This window comes from Geospiza fortis, unplaced genomic scaffold, assembly GCF_000277835.1.
Source record: "Geospiza fortis unplaced genomic scaffold, GeoFor_1.0 scaffold11, whole genome shotgun sequence".
Taxonomy (NCBI): domain Eukaryota; kingdom Metazoa; phylum Chordata; class Aves; order Passeriformes; family Thraupidae; genus Geospiza; species Geospiza fortis.
In genome coordinates, this window is record NW_005054304.1 from 5,762,071 (window position 1) to 5,773,438 (window position 11,368).

At 40.4% G+C, this 11,368-nt stretch overlaps 1 protein-coding gene across 1 annotated transcript in view; it reads left to right on the forward strand.

Annotated features, from left to right (window-relative positions):
* Positions 1-11,368, forward strand: part of ADGRL3 (adhesion G protein-coupled receptor L3) — a 482,184-nt gene that overhangs the window by 209,041 nt on the left and 261,775 nt on the right. The gene's annotated exons all lie outside the window — the stretch shown is intronic.

Sequence of the window (11,368 nt, forward strand, 5' to 3'; positions counted from 1 at the left end):
AAAGATTTGGGGGAAATGGATTTATTAACACAAAAGATACATCTGTTTTCTCTTCCATGCCCTTCTCCATGCTTTGTGTTTCTTGTATCCCTTTTTCTCTTTGTTTCTTAAGAAATCTCCATAGCAACCTCCCTGCTAGGAGGAGGAGAGAAGCAAGAGAAAGGCAGCCTGTGGAAATAGCCTGGGTGTGTGATGGAGTTGTAGCTTTACCTTTACTAATTCTGTTCCTGAAGTAGCTGTTGGGTTTGGGCTGTGATTGAGAAAAAGAAGCATAAGGTGTGGTGGTGCCAGGGAGATGCACAAGGGGCAAGAATTACATCCATGCTGGTTTGAAGAGACCTCTGGAATCTCTAGTCCAACTTCCTGCTCAAAGCAGAATTGTTGTACATCAAGCGAGAGTGTGATAAAAAGGAGAAGTAAAAGAACACCATTCTCACCATCAAACTGAATTACAGAGCTGTATGCAAGATCTCAAAAGCACAAAATTCCTTTAATTTTGAACGAAATTCCCTTGCAAGAGCAGGGTGATAGAGAAAGGTGGATGTGAGTTTGTGCACAGACCAGTGTGGGGGATAAAGATAAGAAAACAGGTGTAAAATTTCCTTCTCAGCTTTTGGGAGAATGGTGACGCTGAAGGTAGGACAGGGAAGCTGTTGCTGGAAACAGTGCCCAAGGCTGCCTGGGGTTTGTATTTTTGTCATAGGATTATACCCATGCCCGGCTCCTGTTGCCCAGAGCTAAAGTTTGTGAGAAGGCTGCCTTGACTCCTTCAGAGAGGTGACAATTCTCACTCTGGCACATAATTTCTGGAGACATTAAAGGCTTTCTAGCACTGAATCCACATCGCGCATGCAGGTTAGCAGGAGGGAGGGTGGAGAGAAAGCTGACTCAAACACCCAGTGAAGGGCTGAAAACCTTGTGCAGAAGCAGACCCGGGCTGCAGGAGCCCAGAGGGCAGGAGGTAGGGACCTACTTCCCCTGTGTGTGTGGTGCTAGAGGAGGTTGCCAGACATTTCACTGCCATATTTTACAGCTATGCCCTGAGTCAACAGCCTGTTCAGTTTGCTCTGGATTGCCAGGCCAGCTGCTGTATAATCCCAGCCACGCTGATAAGTGGAAAATACAAGCCTAGGGAAATCTGACCAAGCCTTGGTGAGATACAGTGCAATTATTCTGTGCCTTGCAGGCAAATGCAAGTGTGTTGTGATACCAGGCCCATGCAAGTGGAGAGGTTTTTGCCTGGAGGTTCATGCAGCTGACACACAGCAATACCACTTGTGGCAGGGCATGGGTGTAATCCTAGGACAGCCCTGGAGCAGGGGGGCAGAACAGATATCTGGGCCCTGTCCAGTATTTGAATGTAATGTGAGAATGCAACTGAAGGATTTGAGTGTCTACAGGGCAATGTAAGGATAAAAATAAAAAGAAACCTCTTGTCTCAGCCTTGTCTCCTGCTCCCTCCATCCATACTTCTGTGTGGCTTCTGAATGATAAAGCACTGCTGGTGGAGAAATCATTCACAATCTTTGAAACTGCCCCATTCTTGGTGTGTGGCTGACAGCATCAAGAGAGCCTTTTAGCTACCTGAGGAGTTCATCCAGTCCAAGGCCATTAAGGAAGATGCAGAAAAGGAGCTGTTATTGTTGCTGAGTAGAAAATACAGCTGCTTAACTTGTGACTAAACCAGTCAAGCTGACCTGGATGAGTCCCTCAGCTTCCTGACTTGAGGAGTACTGTGATGTGTCTGAATGTCCTCACCTATGGTGGGGACATGGCATTCATACAGCAGGAGCACAAAGATGCTGCCAGAAAGGGTCACTGGGAAGGGCTGTACCAAGGTCTATGCATTCCTAGAGGTGGCACCATGAGAGTAAGGGCAGGCTTACCCAACAAAGCCAAGCTCTCCACTACTGATAGCCTCCAGCCTCCTCATTTCCTGTCTCTCTGCTCTGTACCCTTCCTGAAACAATTAAAGTGGGGGAAAGGAAACAAAACAAAACCCCAAAGCCCTCCCAAACCACTGTGTGGGATTCAACTAAGCTTTTTCGTTGGGCTGGAATGAAAGGTTTCCTGTAGGTTCTCTTTGTTTATTTATTTTGCATAGCTGTTTTAAATTGCATTTAAAGAAATTAAAAAAAAAATCTTTGTAAGGAATTTGTTTTGTTTGGAAGATATTTCAATGGAGACAGTGTTGGCTGTGTGTTTAAAAATGAGAAGGGGAGATATTGTTTAAATGTTGCTTTCCAGTTCTGGTGTGCCTTACATATTTCTTTGTTCAGTGTGAATCTGGATAAATAATACATTTGATTTAAACAACTGCCACAAACTCCTGCCTGTGGCTTTGAAGATCAGTAGAATTGTAGCACCTCTTTTTTTCATTCTGCTAATAAATAAGGTTTAATTTTAGAAACATGATGTTTTGTCATGTCCTTGCCTGGCACAAGATACATAGAAATAAAATAAGCTCTCAGTATTTACCAGGTTCACCATGCTTTGCATGCATGTGTTGAAAGGGATGGTGATGCAGTAAACATTCACAAAATGGCAATTGCTCTATAACCTAGGGGTCCTGGACACAAGCCATGCTAGGAGGAGGTGAAGCAAGGATAATTTCCAGAACTGTCTCCATGTGTGACAGATTCATCAGCAGGCATCAGAATAATTTTATATTTGATCCTGTTTTCTTGTTGCCACTGGTGAATAAGGGTGGAAGCAGAAAAGGCTGCTCATAAAATGTCTCATGTCTGTCAGCAGAGCCTTTGGAAGCTTTTTCCTGTACTGCTCTACAGATGTGATTTTTTTTTTTTTTTTTTTTGCAAAATGTCCTGTCTCTCAAGAGTCCCACCCTAGTCTGGAAGAGCCTCTGCTGGGTGTGTTCTGAATCTGTCAGGCTTTGTGTCTGCTAGGCTGGCTTCTTGCATAGTTCTGTGGCTGGTCTTCAAAGACATCACTGCAGTGAGAGATATGGATAGGTGGTGACAAGGCAGGGAAGACTGATGTGATGTTTTCCCCTCATGGATGTGTTGTGTTCAGGGACCTCTCAACACACTGCTGAAGCTTTCCTGTCCCCTTTGGTTTTGGAGCAAAGGCAAAGACTGAGGTAGTTTCTAAATTTGGCTGGTGTTTGGTGTCCCCTGCAAGGCATGTGCTGGAATCCCTGTGTGAGAAAGAAATGGAAGAGGAGGGGGTGAGCACCTTGCCTTTAGGTAAGGAATGGCACAGTGGGTGAAAAAGCAGTTTAAAGTTGGTGTGACAAGGTGCATTATAGGCAGGTTTTCAGGAGCTGATCTTCCACGTTTTGGATGGCTCATTTGTTTAATTCTAGTCAGCTCAGTGAATTAAACTTTTTCGCTTCACCTCACTTAACTTCTGTGTGCAGAGAGGCCTAAGCAATTGATATGACTTTTGCTTTTTGCAGCTGTTATTTTCTCAGGCGTGTTTTTGATTACTGTTGTCTCTGTTGCAGTTGTTTGTTCTTCTGCAAAGGGTGTAAAGCACTCATACTCTGTATGTATTTTATTCCTTTGTCCTCACATGCATCAGTTTGAAAACAAAACAAAATAAAGACAAAGAGGAAACTGAGAGAAGCAGGGTTCCCTCCTTGTAGACTATTCTCCTCAAGGGATGGATTCTCATCCATCTCTTAAAAGATATTAAAACCAGAAAAGCAATATGTTACTTTGGATTTTCCCTCGAAGTAACTTACTTAGAGATTACAGGAGAGTTGTGTCATTGAGCAGCTGAAAAAACAGCGATGCTTGTGATACTGCATCTCTGCCATTTCTGTGCTTGGCTTTTGACAGAAAGCCTGACTTGCCCAAGGTGTGATAATATTCTTGCAGGACACGTGTGATGTGTTATGTTGCACTTGTGTGATGTGGATCTGCAAGCCAGTGATGTGGTGTGGTTTCACCAAAGTAACCATAACCCAAAAGCCTTTTTCCCCTCCTCATTTCTGCCTGTAGCAGTAAACAAACACTTTGGATTTGATTTCTGTAACAATATTATGATGCGCCCATCTCATTCCAGGCTTCTTCTGAAGCCTCCTGGAGTAGCAGCTGACGTGTTATCTGCAGCCTGTGTACGGAGGTAGTGGCGGGGCTGATTGGCATACTGTCTTCTCCCTGTCTGCTGCTATTAGTATTCATATCAAAGAAAGCTGTTTGCTTCCTTTCTCCTGGGCAACTGCAGGAGTCAATCACTGCTCCCTGATGTGAATGGCAACAAAGAGAAACTGTTCATTGATTCAGAGCAAAAGAGCCCAAGTGGGTGCTTTGATTTCACAGAAACTCTGCCCTGCAAGGGATCTGCAAGGTTAGGCTGCCAGTGTTTTCGCAAATTTTGTCCAAATTGTGACTCCCAAAGTGTTTTGGCAATAGAGTGAAAGACAGGTGGGCAGGCCTCATGGATAATTTTACGTTAATAACTATGACTTATGTGTGCCAGTGTAAGACCTATGATTCCACTGTGAGAGTCAGACCATAATTAAATATCTAACTCTGTAGTGGGGCTGTGCTGGTGGTAAATAGGGTATTGACTTCTGGCTCGTATTTTGACTAAAACTACAAACACAATGTAAGGACTTCAGCAAATCCCAATGCCTAAGGTGGTAATGTATTCTGTAAATCAATAATATATTAGTAATAAAAATGACCAAAGCATGCATCCATTAGGAATTCATAATAGAAATTTGTTTAGGTTATATAGTGTATGTATTGATTGCTACTATTTAAAGATGAAGTATGACTTTGAAGCAGAATGCTTATATATGTAGCTGCTTACATTTTAAATTCATTTATTTTTAATATGAAGATGGACTTGATAACATGGGGAACTATGTATGAATAGAAGTCACTATTTTATATTGCAAAGTGTTATGGGAATATAAGTGTGCTGAGAAGCCACAAGTAGATGTCTGATGTTTCTGAAAATTAAATCTTGGATTTCAGCAAAATAATAAGCAATATATGTGGCAGCCACTATTTGCAGCTCCAGGCTTCCAGGTACCTTAACTTTTTCTTGGCTTGGTGCCTTAACATTGAATTGCTTACCTGTCCGTTTTGTGGTAAAGTGTATAATGTAACCGGATATAATATGGGAATGGTGTGTGTGTGTGTGTGTATATATATATATATATGCTGATTTGCCTGACTGTCAGGGACAGAGCTGCCAGCAGAACACAGACCTTGCTTCTCTGCAGTGCTGCTGGCTCTCTGCATCTCCCACAGCTGGCACCAGGGGCTGCACAGCCAGAGACGACTCAGGGGACAATGCCAGGGCAGGGAGCACCTGCAGCACCATGACTGAGAAGTAGGATTTAGGGAATAATGCCCCTGACCCATGCCAGGAACATCACACCGAGCCCCTGCATGTCTCTGATGTTGATTTAACGTGTATGGTGTACACTAGCTAATAACACTGAGAGGCCAGTTAATATCCTTTACAGAATTACACAAATTTATTAGATAGCAATAGTGGAAGGCTGAATTAAAGGAAAACAAAACCAAAAAACCCCAAGACAGACAAACCTACTAAACACATAGTACCATACCTACACTTTCATCCATCCTTCTAAACTTTGGCTGATTTTTCCTGGTCCAGTGCCATCTGCATTGTTACCTTCTGTAAGGACGAAGGGTGGAGAAAATAATTCACATGCCGTTACTGCAGTCTTTGTCTCACTGCAGCAAATAAAAAATGTTTTAGATTTCACAGATTATGGTTCATTATGAAAACAAAGTAAGCCTCTGACTGAAAATCCCATCTGTTGGTTTGCGTTAAGCAATTCCCTTCCTCCTCCTTGCCATTTATTATTCCTGGGCATTCAAAGAAGCCATCCTGAAACGTTTATTTTTTCTATTTACAACCACTAAAGGCAGTATACAAACCTTCTCATTGTGGATAAGCTCAGCAGCTCTGTATGAGAGCTTACTGGAGGTTTTGTGTTGCTTGTTTAGGGTTTTTTTGGGGGGTTGTTGTTGAATTTTTTAGTGTGGGGTCTTTTTTGGGTTTTCTTTTATTTTTTTTACTCTAAGTTAATAAATTCAGTGAGTGCCATGCAGCTAAATGCCCCCTTCCTCCCAAATCTACATAGATCCTTAAAATACAATGGAACTCCTATGATCAACAAGCCAGACTGTTTGCACAGTAGAGATCTCACCCAGTAATTTGTGAATCAGGCATTGGTGTGTTCCAGAAAAATACTCAGTCATTGTTTAGATACTTCAGCTGATAAGGAACAAATCATATATATAAGTAAACTGTTTCATGGTAAATTGCTGACATGGTTAAAATATTACCTTATTTCTATCTCCATGTATCAGACTTCAGCTTCCAGATATTGGATCTTGCTTGCCTTTTTCTGCTAGATTAAAAAGAAAAATCTTCTCTTGGTAGCTACCTGCAGACCAGAATAGTCTTTTAGACCATTTAAACAGGCTAAGTCATTTTGGTGGCTCACTTGTTGGACTGGCTTTCCAGGCTTTACTTGATTTTTTTTTTAAGTTCTTTTGCAAACCCTTTCAAAGTGTCTGACAAACCCTCTGAAGTGTAGGGTACCGCAATGTGTGCATTTTCCAAGAATGAATGGTCTCATTAACGCCATATGCAGGGCAATTTCACCTTCCCACTTCTACTTATTATTCACCTCCTCATACTTGCAGAGATCGTGTCTGCCCTTTGAGCTGCTGCATGTTGTTCAAATTGTTATCAGTTATGGAAACAGTCTCCTTTTCAGAGTGACTGCTCGCAAGTCTGTGGTCTCACATAATGAGCACTTCTTGTATTCTTACATGGACTTGGATTTGTCTGTGTTCAAGCATGGTCTGCTTAGGTAGTGTGTAGATCAATCTGCAAAACTGACAAGGTCTGTGTCGTTACTTAACATTTCTTCAGTCTTTGCACTGACTGCAAATTTGGCAAGCTCTGAGTTTATTTTCTCTCAGATCATCGAGAAGTATGTTGAATGATTCTGGACTGATGAGGTTCTTGCTGAACTTCCAGAAATGCTTTGGTTGAGATGACAGTTCCACATTTACATTAGTTTTTGTGAAGCAGCAGCTAATGCATTTTTCCTGTATGCAAGTGGACTTAGGTTCTGTTTTCGTGCCGTGGTTTTTTTGTTTTTTTTTTTTTTTAAATCTTGTTAGTAGCAAAGTGCCAGTGCCCAAAATCAAGCTAAAAACAGCAGGGGGATTCCTAAGAGAGTTGTGGGTTTCTTGCAAACTCCCGTTCTTCGGAGTGAATATATTGGGTGTTTTGCTATTATTTTCCAAATATCTGCTAGAACAGAAAGCATCTCTTTATCACTGTGAATGATGAATAATTCTATTTGGCTCTTTGTAAATACAGATTGGAGAGAGTTACTGAATATTTGTAGGGAGTTCAGTTTGTGCTTGATAGCTGGTTGTCTTTGACCCATAAACCGTACTAGTTTAAAAATACTGATGCTTCTTTAAAAATTATGCAAGCATATTTTTTTTTAGTTTTATGGTCTACAGTTATTTAGTTTGTATTTTGAGCTTTTAGCGCTGCATGTTTGTGTTTCCAAACTGTAATTTGTACTTGTTAACTACACTGCTGCAGTTTTTTTTAATTAATTTTTTCTAAGTGAGAGTAGACTACTTAACAAAAGAAGCCATTTCTCATGATTGCAGAGTTGAGGTTTTTGTCATGTGGAAACAGACTTCTCAGTTTACTGTCTGCATTTTTAATTTTAAATCTTCCTTTCTGTTTAATTTTGTGCGAAATATTTTAACTGATGAGGAGCCATCCTGGCTAAAACACTCAAATATTTGTGTTACAAGTCAGGACTGTCATCTTTTTTTCTTACCAAGTAAAATTGGTTTGCGGTTATTTGCTCATAGACATCTGTGTGTTTGTTGATGTTGGTGGTTTTGGTTTTTTTTGTTATTGGTTTTTTATGGGAGTAATTTTTTGTTTCTTTGTGGTTTTGGTTGGGTTTTTGTTTGTTTGGGTTTTTTTTTGTCTGTGATCAACACAATCGATAAGGGCTAATATTACAGTGCGTCAAAAAGATTGGCTCAGCAATAAACTTGTTTAGTGACCTTTTGTATTTTGCCCAGGTTGTTAGCCCTTGAAAAACTGTTGGTTTTTTTTGGTTTTTTTTTTTTTTTTTTTTACCCTACAGTTTGGGGGCCTTTACTATAGAATAATGGGGGGCAAGTAGCAAAATCTGATTTATTTTATGAAGAATTTTCCTTGCGCTCTAAAAATTCCCTTGGAGAGACAGTGGCAGCAGAATTCTTTCCTCAAATATGAAAAGGGAGCACAAGGTGATGGAAATATGTAACAATTTTATTCTTAGAAAAAGCAGAAAATTCTAGATGTGAAGTATAAATAACTCTAGAAGAACAATGCTTGAAACAGGTACAAAAGGAAATGGATATTATAGATGGAAGAAAAAGTGCTTGAAATGGATCCTTTGTTAGCTATAAGTCAGTTTCTATTTAGAAAGTGCACTTAAATGTACTGCAACATAATTACATTAGAAATTTAATTAATAATCTCCCAGAAAGTTTTCTGGAAACCTTTCTCTGATGCTTTTTTTTTTTTTCAACTTGAAAGAATCCTTCAAAACCCTTTAGAGGCAAATAGCACAGGGAATTTACCAAGTGCTAAGCAAGTGCTTGGTTTTCCAAGACCCCTTTCTGTGCCCTTCTGATGAGCATCCTCTGGTGTCACAGCAGCGCTGGGGCTTGAAAAAAGTCCTGCTCTCTCTGATGCCTTATTTATAGGGTAAGGAGGAATGGACTCTTTCATCAGGTTATTTTGTCAAAAATATTTCTTTGCCTTTGGGCCCACTCTCTCTCTCTGATTAGACTGGGCAAACATATCCTGGTTTTTGCTGCCAGAGAGATCACCAAAAGATTTACTTCTTTCATCTACCTCTTGAAGGAGGACAATTTGAAACAAGTCTAGTGATTGTGTTAAAAAAAAAAAAAGGCTAAGAAAGAAAGAGTCTTCCATCCATCACAGTTGTTTGCAGTGGTTTTCTCCTGAAGCAACTTAGATAATTTTTTTTTCAGCCATATTTTCATTGAACTGGTGAGCATTGTGCCCTCAAGTGTAGCATCTGCACCTGTTTGTTATTCATGCTGCATGACTATCCTTTTGTGTGTCACTGTAGCTCCTGTTCCTAACTTGCACACATTTCTTCTTCTCTTTAAAGTGTCCTTTGGGGCACAGACCCTCATTTTGTTCAGCCCTGCACGTGGGTGTCTGCAGGAGCCCTACAGTTTCCCATAGAACAGGTGATGAATCATGATATTCAGTGCTTTAGATGCTTCCATAAAGCAGGGCTGGCTTTCAACCAGTATGAGGCTGGTGTTTTGTTGTTTGGTTTTTTTTTTAACTGAGCACAATGTCTCTGTGACTACTCACACTTGTTATTGCTGCTCTTTAAAATGCTTATTAGGCTGTTGTGAACCACTTTGAGGGCTGGAGTGGAAAATGAATAGAAACTTGTATCCTGGGACATCTCCACAGCTGGTGGGGTGTGGGAGGGCAGGATTCAAAGTGTTTTATTGCAGATAAAAATGTAGTAAGGTGAGTTTGGCCACACTGTTGTGCCCTGGCTGCCCCAATCTGCAGTGAGAGTCCTGGTGGTACCACAGGGTAGCATCCCCTCCCTACTACAAAGCCCAGAAGCTCTCAGCTGTTCACATGACTTTTCTGGGAGCAGTTGATATGTCCAGGGCATTTCTGGGAGCCTACAGCTGAGCATTATTTCAGATTTTTTAAAAATTATTTTTAGGTGAGTCACCTTGAGATGGGGCAGTATTGTGTGCATGTAAGTATTATATCAGCACACACCCATATCTAGCTGTACAGGCTTTCTGGAGCAATATTTGCACAGGTTCTGTTAGGTGGGGAAAATAAGGATAGTGCTTGCTGTGAGCAGGTGGGCACGATAGGAAACTTCATCATTCAAGATTATAGTTGTGTTTCCTAGAAGGTGAACCATTTTCTGGAGGTAATTAATTAGTTTAATGTTTTGCTATTTTCTACTGAGGAGAAAGAGATTCTATGGACAAAAATATGTGAATTCCTTGAAAATCTGCTTTTACTTCAGGTATTTTTTTACCTGGAGCAAGTGTGCATGTTTCAGTTCATTCCCCAAATCTAATTCTCCTACTGTTCTTTATTTTTAAGATTGAGGGAAAGTAAATAAAGTTGGCCACTGTTCAGATGAACGTGAATGCTTCTGAAAAGCTCTTTGAAGCTGCTAGTAACTTCAAGGTGAAATCCTTGATATTTTGAGGTCAAAGGAGGAGGGGGAGTAAACATAGAGTTTGGGGAGTCATGATTCAGAGGACTGCAAAGAATGGCTTGGCACAGCCTACTTGTAATTCTTGTTAGTGTATCAGCAAAAAAAGGATCTTGGATCTCATGCCAGTGTTCCTGGCATGGAGCTCATCTATGGCATGCTATGGAAAACCTCACCCAGCATCTGGGGACCAGGTTTTCTTTATAGATTACTCACAGATAATCTACACTAAGAAGCACGCATTGGTTTTTAAAAATGCAGTAGGGACCCCCAAATGTCACTTTACCATGTAGAAAAACTACACTTGCCATTTTGCCTGTTTCATATGCACCATGCTTTTCTGAAAATTTAAGAAGTGCATATATATTAAAAAAATAATGGAATGTAATTCTGAGAAGTCAGGATTTTAAGGTAGTCTCAGAGTTCTTTATAAAACTTTCACAGTTATGGCTAGTGGAAAGAACAAATTCCCTGTTGCTGTTTATGGCAGAGACTCAAAGGAGTGGTGATGGCTAAAACACAAAGAAAAATCAGTTATTAATGATCTATGCTTTAGCCATATTACTTCCTTGAGATGGCTAGTCTTTGAGGTCTGGGAAACTTCTTGTAAAATGAACACTAAAGGTGTCATTTTTGGCCTTTGATGTAAAGCAGTTGGTTTAAATGGTAAATATTTGGGGCCCCAGATTTTTCTGGAGACATTTGAGTGTCAGGCTCTAACATTTTGGTAGAAATTCTTTTTTGCCTGCCTGTCTTTTTCTCTGGACAGTTCTCGACATTTCACATAGGTCTCCTTTCTAGGCATTACAAACTTAAAAATAGATTTACTGCTCTGATAAACAAGTCTGTAAACAGCACAAAGTAATCTCCACTCTGCTGTTCATCATTTCTGTAATAATGCAGATATTTCTACAAGAGCTTTAATGTTCCCCTTCAGAGGCTTTTCAGGGAGCTGTAAATCAAAATTAAACTTTAACTTTGCGAAGGTATTTCTTGGTAGGAATCTATTATTTGCAGCTCTTCAGCAAAGCTCCAGATACATCCAACCTGTCTTAATTTTCAACAGCCTTAAAAGAATTG